This window comes from Misgurnus anguillicaudatus, chromosome 12 (assembly GCF_027580225.2).
Source record: "Misgurnus anguillicaudatus chromosome 12, ASM2758022v2, whole genome shotgun sequence".
NCBI classification, from domain to species: domain Eukaryota; kingdom Metazoa; phylum Chordata; class Actinopteri; order Cypriniformes; family Cobitidae; genus Misgurnus; species Misgurnus anguillicaudatus.
This window is the reverse complement of record NC_073348.2, coordinates 7236376-7242375: the sequence shown is the minus strand read 5'-3', so window position 1 is coordinate 7242375 and position 6000 is coordinate 7236376.

Here is a 6000-nt window from a genome sequence, read left to right as displayed (position 1 = left end):
CATGTTCTTTTGAAAAATGACTGACTTGTCTTCATTTCTGGTTTTGACAATAATAAATTCCAAGTAATCAAACAACACTTAAGTAAAATAGCTTTATTTGAATACCAGCATTTTTTATTAATTAATACAATCGTTAGCAAAGAGAATCCAAAGGAATTAACAATTAATAACTAACATGAAACAATTATTAAACAATTTATTAAAACAATTTATTAAAAACACTTAAAGCAAATAGATAAAACTTAAACATTATTCTCTAGTGAAAGGGAATCATCATTTGGCCAAAGGAAAATAAATAAGGTCAAAATATTTGATAGAATAAAGTTCAAACAGAGCGAAACTGAAAACCGGAAGTGAACGGCCCTAGAAATTAATAAACTATAAACGTAACTTAAAACGTGATCGAAACAGCGTAAGGTAACGAGAAACTAGATGAAATAAGGTCAAAATTGAATTTAATAAGTATTATTACGTTTATAAACACGTAAACTCAAACCCGGAAGTAACCGCTGCCGAGTAAATCATTAATGATAAACGTAACTTAAATTATGATCTAAACGTCGTAACGTCACGAGAAACTAAACGGAATAAGGTCAAAATTAAAAAAAAAAATTTATTACATCGTTTATAAATATGTAAACACAAACCAGGAAGTGAACAGCGCCTAAAAACAATTAATTTCAACATAAAGACAACTTAATGAAACGTAACGTTGATCTCGAATGATGTAAATTAACTTTATTAGTTTGAGAAAAACAAGTAAAAATAAAACAACGACTTCAAAAGGTAAACGAATCCCATTGGCTACTGTACTCTCTACGTAGGACTTGACGGGAATTTCGGAAACCCCTATATATATATTGACTACAGCTGATTAATGACTCATATATCAACAGATGATCGATTTAATGAGTAAGTTTAATTATGTTTTGATTTGACGATTTGAAACTTTTAACAAGTGAGAGTGTCAATTGATTTTTTTTTAAATTGGATATGTACAAAGTTGTAATACGAGCGCCGACATGTCTCGTTAATGCATAGATCGTGATTTATTAAGTAATTATCTGTTTAACGTCACGTAAAGTCACAGTCCAGCGTCTGTGACGCACCTTTTAATACCAGGGCCTACCTATTGCATTAAACATGAGTTGATTGATTGATTTAACCTCTGACCTATGCTTGTCTTATGGAAAAAACAGTAATTTCTTGGTGCTCGTTGCATTATGCACACGTTTAGCTCTATCAGTGTCACTTTACATTAAAGTTTACTGTCTGAGACTCGTGTTTACATTGTTTTAATGCAAAAAGCAGGCCTTGTAGTGCTACTGTAACCTCTGACCTGTGCTTTTCTCATCAATATGCTGTTATATCTTGGTGCCGGTTGCATTATGCACACGTTTAGCTCTATCAATGTCACTTTACATTAAAGTTTACTGTCTGAGACTCGTGTTTACATTGTTTTAATGCAAAACGCAGGCCTTGTAGTGCTACTGTAACCTCTGACCTGTGCTTTTCTCATCAATATGCTGTTATATCTTGGTGCCGGTTGCATTATGCACACGTTTAGCTCTATCAATGTCACTTTACATTAAAGTTTACTGTCTGAGACTCGTGTTTACATTGTAACCTCTGACCTGTGCTTTTCTCATCAATATGCTGTAATATCTTGGTGCTGGTTGCATTAAGCATACGTTTGGCTCTATTAAAGTCTGTTATTTGCATAGACCGTAAAAAAATATGGACGTAGTGTCCGTGACGTAAACCTCGGGCCAACATGAGGCAACACCTCCAGGTTTCCCACGGCATCCTTAACCTCAGGGAAAGGCACCTTTGGGTCAGCTTTTCCCTGAGGAAGGTCACGGAGCCTTTCCGACCGTGCCCGTTGTGTGGCCGGTCGGTCAAATACATCCGGCCACACTTCGCCCACTCCCACAAGGATCTGTCGGTGAGTGTCGACCGTTAAACTTTCTTTGTCAAAATGTTGATAGCTAGTAAATCTCTATGAACCGGTTTTAAACACGTTTTGTCTCCTAGGACAAGGAGCTCAGGAGAACTGTCCGGCATTTCCAGTGGGAGATAACCATGGAGAGGCTCCGTGAGCTAGAGGCCAGCAACCCGGAGGTGCCTCTCGTGACACTAGATGAACCCTCTGGTAGGTGTACTATGTCTGAACTTTGCTCCGTTGTCTTTCAAGACACAGCAAGTAAAGCTAATCATCTATATACATTTATGTGTCGTTTCAGACGATCCTGACACGCAGATCGAGGTCTGCCCGCCGGTCTGCCCGCCCGTCTGCCCGCCGGTCATTCCTGCGAGCAGCGACCCTCACACTGGCTTCTCCTTTGATGCCTTTCTAAGTAGGTCTCAATTCATCGCCCCGAATGGCCTTTTGCCTTTCCTTCTGATACAGAAATCAAATGTTTGTTTTTTATTTCATTACAGTGACCATTGGAGATGGGGTCGAGGCCAGTGTGGGGGTCAATGAAGTTGAACCGTTTGAGATGGACATAGTGTCCATGAGCTTTATGCAGATGCTTGGTAGGTTTTAAATCTGCTAGCGATTCTGCATTATCTCGCTCGGACAGCAAGAATGATTGAATGATTTGTTTTACAGAGGACAATTCCATGGATCCTCTCCAGTGGGGGGATACGCTCCTAGGTATGTATCATGCTGTGCCTTTAATTATGTTACTGTTAAAGGAAATAATTTAATTAATTTTAATCTTTCTTTCGTTTCAGGGCCGCAGTACCCCTCACTGGAGCATATTTAAAAAGTTTTAATTGTTTTAAGTGTAATGTATGTTCAATAAAGTTTTTATATGTGTTTTAATCATGTGTTTGGTTGTTTCTTTATATTTTTAATTGCATGGTAAATAACATGCAATAACACTGTTTAACAACTGAGAACTGGTACGTATTCAATTGCATGGTAAATAACATGCCATTTCACTGTTTAACAACGTAAATGGATGCATTTCTGAACTGGTTTTTTGTTTTGTTTTTTGGAAAAATGTTCAAAATAGGCTCTTTTTGAGTTTGACCTCAATCGTTTTTGCGTTTGAAAAAATGTGAAAAATGCTAAAGTTTAGGGCTCTTTTTCTCGACCTAGGAAGGTGGAGGGTGCGTTGGAAAGGTCCGGACTAGACCTTTCCAACGAGCCCAAGGTCGAGGGTGTGACCCTCTCTGGGGCGGAGCTAGGGGAATTTGAATATAATAACTCATTTTTTATATCTCCGGAAGGGGAGGTCCTAGAGACTCGGGCGTGGGTGCGTTTTAAAGGGGGCAGAGAGACTCTACGACGTTCCTTTGCCGAAATATAGCTTTTCATTTTTGAAAATGTATGAATAATGCTTATATTCACGGCTCTATTTCTCGCCCCCTGAAGGTCGTAGACACTCGAGTGAGGGTGCGTTGGAAAGGTCCGGACTAGACTTAGGGGCGGGGCTGCAGTCATTTGAATATGTGTAAAAAAATGCTTGGACTTAGTGTTTTTTATTTTTATTAAACATGTGAAATAGGCTAAAGTTTAGTGCTCTTTTTCTCAGCCGAACAAGGTCGGAGACAGTTGATCTTGGGTTCGTTGGAAAGCCCTGGAACAGTACTTTCCAACAGTGCTGGGCACGAGGGCGTGTCACTCTCGTGGGCAGAGCTATTGGCATTTGAATATGAGGAAAAACAAGTTATGTCTTTGGAAGTGACACCGCCAACATGTCTCTACGACGTTACGGGGCATATTTACATTACTGACAGTTTCCATGTATTCGTGCATTCAATAGTCTGCCATTGTACGAATAATGGGTCCGTGTCATTTTTTCCCCTTTAGAGCCTCGCTGATTTCGAACGCATTACCGCGACACGGACGACGCGCGGAGAGCGGCGAGGTAACTTTTGCGCGCCTACGACATGTACACGAACGCACTATTTACGATTGAATTGAATAGCTAACACGTGTCAGACCTCTATCTCGGCACAGGAACGCGCTAGGAAGGCGGGACCTGCGCGCCCGTCTTAGTCTCGGCACGGTCGACGCGTGGTGCGAATTCGGTGAAGATCCGGCGAGGTTGAAAATTTGGTCAAAAAAAAACGACGAAATTTTCAACGTTGCCGGATTTAGCTCAAATCGCTCACGCGTGATAAGGGGGTTGGGCCGTGCGCGTAAACGGGGCGGAGTTACGGCCCTGACATGTGTCATTGATTCCATTCAAAAATAAATAACGGGTTCGTGTGCATGTCGTGCGTGCGCGTGGGTTGCCTTGACGCTCTCCGCGCGTCGTCCGTGATGCGGGAATGCGGTCGAAATCGCCGAGGCTCTAAAGGAAAAAACTGACGCGACCCCATTATTTGTCCATTGGCCCACTATTAACACGCAAGTGTCAGGCCTCCATCTCGGCACAGGAATGAGCTAGGAGGGTGGGACCTGCGTTCCTGTCTTAGTCTCGGCACCCTCTACGCATGGTGCGAGTTTGGTGAAGATCGGGCAAGGTCGAAAATTTGGTCAAAAAAAACGACAGGCCTAGACGGTGCCGAGACTAAGACAGGAGCGCGTGTCCCGCGTTCCTAGCTCATTCCTGTGCCGAGATAGAGGCCTCGTCGTCTTAGTCTCGGCACGCTCTACGCGTGGTGCGAATTTGGTCAAGGTCAAGGTCACTTTATTTATATAGCACCTGTAAAACAGCATTTTTGCTGACCAAAGTGCTTCACAATAAAATACATAGGAACAGTCATACCAAAATTTGTTATCATGTACAGCAACATAATAGCCATATAATAACAAAAAATAAAAAAAATAAAAAAATAAAATACATAAAATTAATTAAAACCTAGAAGAGCTTAAGATCTACAAGTTACGAGTAGGCCTGAGAGAAAAGATGTGTTTTCAGAACTGACTTAAATGAAGATAAGGAAGGTGAAAACCTGATTGACCGAGGTAGCAAATTCCACAGCTTAGGGGCGAAAACACTAAAAGCTATGTCACCTTTGGATTTTAAACGTGATGATGGAACTGCTTGTAACTTATCTGAAGATGATCTGAGGGTTCTTTGGGTAGTGTATGGACAAATAAGATCTGAAATATAGGCGGGAGCCAGTCCATGCAAGACTTTATATACAAAAACCAAGATCTTAAAATCAATTCTGAACTTGACAGGTAACCAGTGTAAATTTGACAAAATAGGGGTGATGTGCTCACGTTTTTTCGTCCCCGTCAAGAAGCGGGCTGCAGCATTCTGGACTAGTTGCAGACGGGCTAGGGAATACTGGTTTATACCAGCATATAATGCATTACAATAATCAAGCCTCGTTGAGATGAAGGCATGAATAAGTGTCTCTAAGTCACCAAAGGATAAAAAGGATTTTAATTTCCGTAAACACCTAAGCTGGAAGAAGCTAGCACTAACAACAGAGTTTATTTGCTTATCAAATTTTAGCTCTGCGTCAACAACAACACCCAGGTTTTTTACACAAGTGCGGATATTAGCTTGTAAAGGACCTAATCCTGGAGTCAGACCATGCACCAAATGTGGGGGACCGAAGAGAATTACTTCAGTTTTATTTTCATTCAATTGAAGAAAGTTTTCACCCATCCAACTTTTCTTCTGATACAGAAATCAAATGTTCTGATACAGAATTTGGTGAAGATCGGGCGAGGTCAAAATGATCGGTCAGGAATACGCGACCGGCGTATGCCTTAACGTCTTGGTCTCGGCACGCTCTACGCGCGGTGCGAATTTGGTGAAGATCGGACGAGGTCAAAATGATCGGTCATGAACACGCGACCGGCGTACGCCTTGACCTCTTAGTCTCTGCACGCTCTACGCGTGGTGCGAATTTGGTGAAGATCAGGCAAATGGACAAATAGCGGGTCCGTGGCGTGGGGGGGTGTCAGGGGTGCGGTCAGGGGGTCAATCCACGCGACTAATGGGCAAATGGACAAATAGTGGGTCCGTGTCATGGGGGGGTCGGGGGTGCGGTCAGGAGGGGTCAGGGGGTCAATCTGCGCAA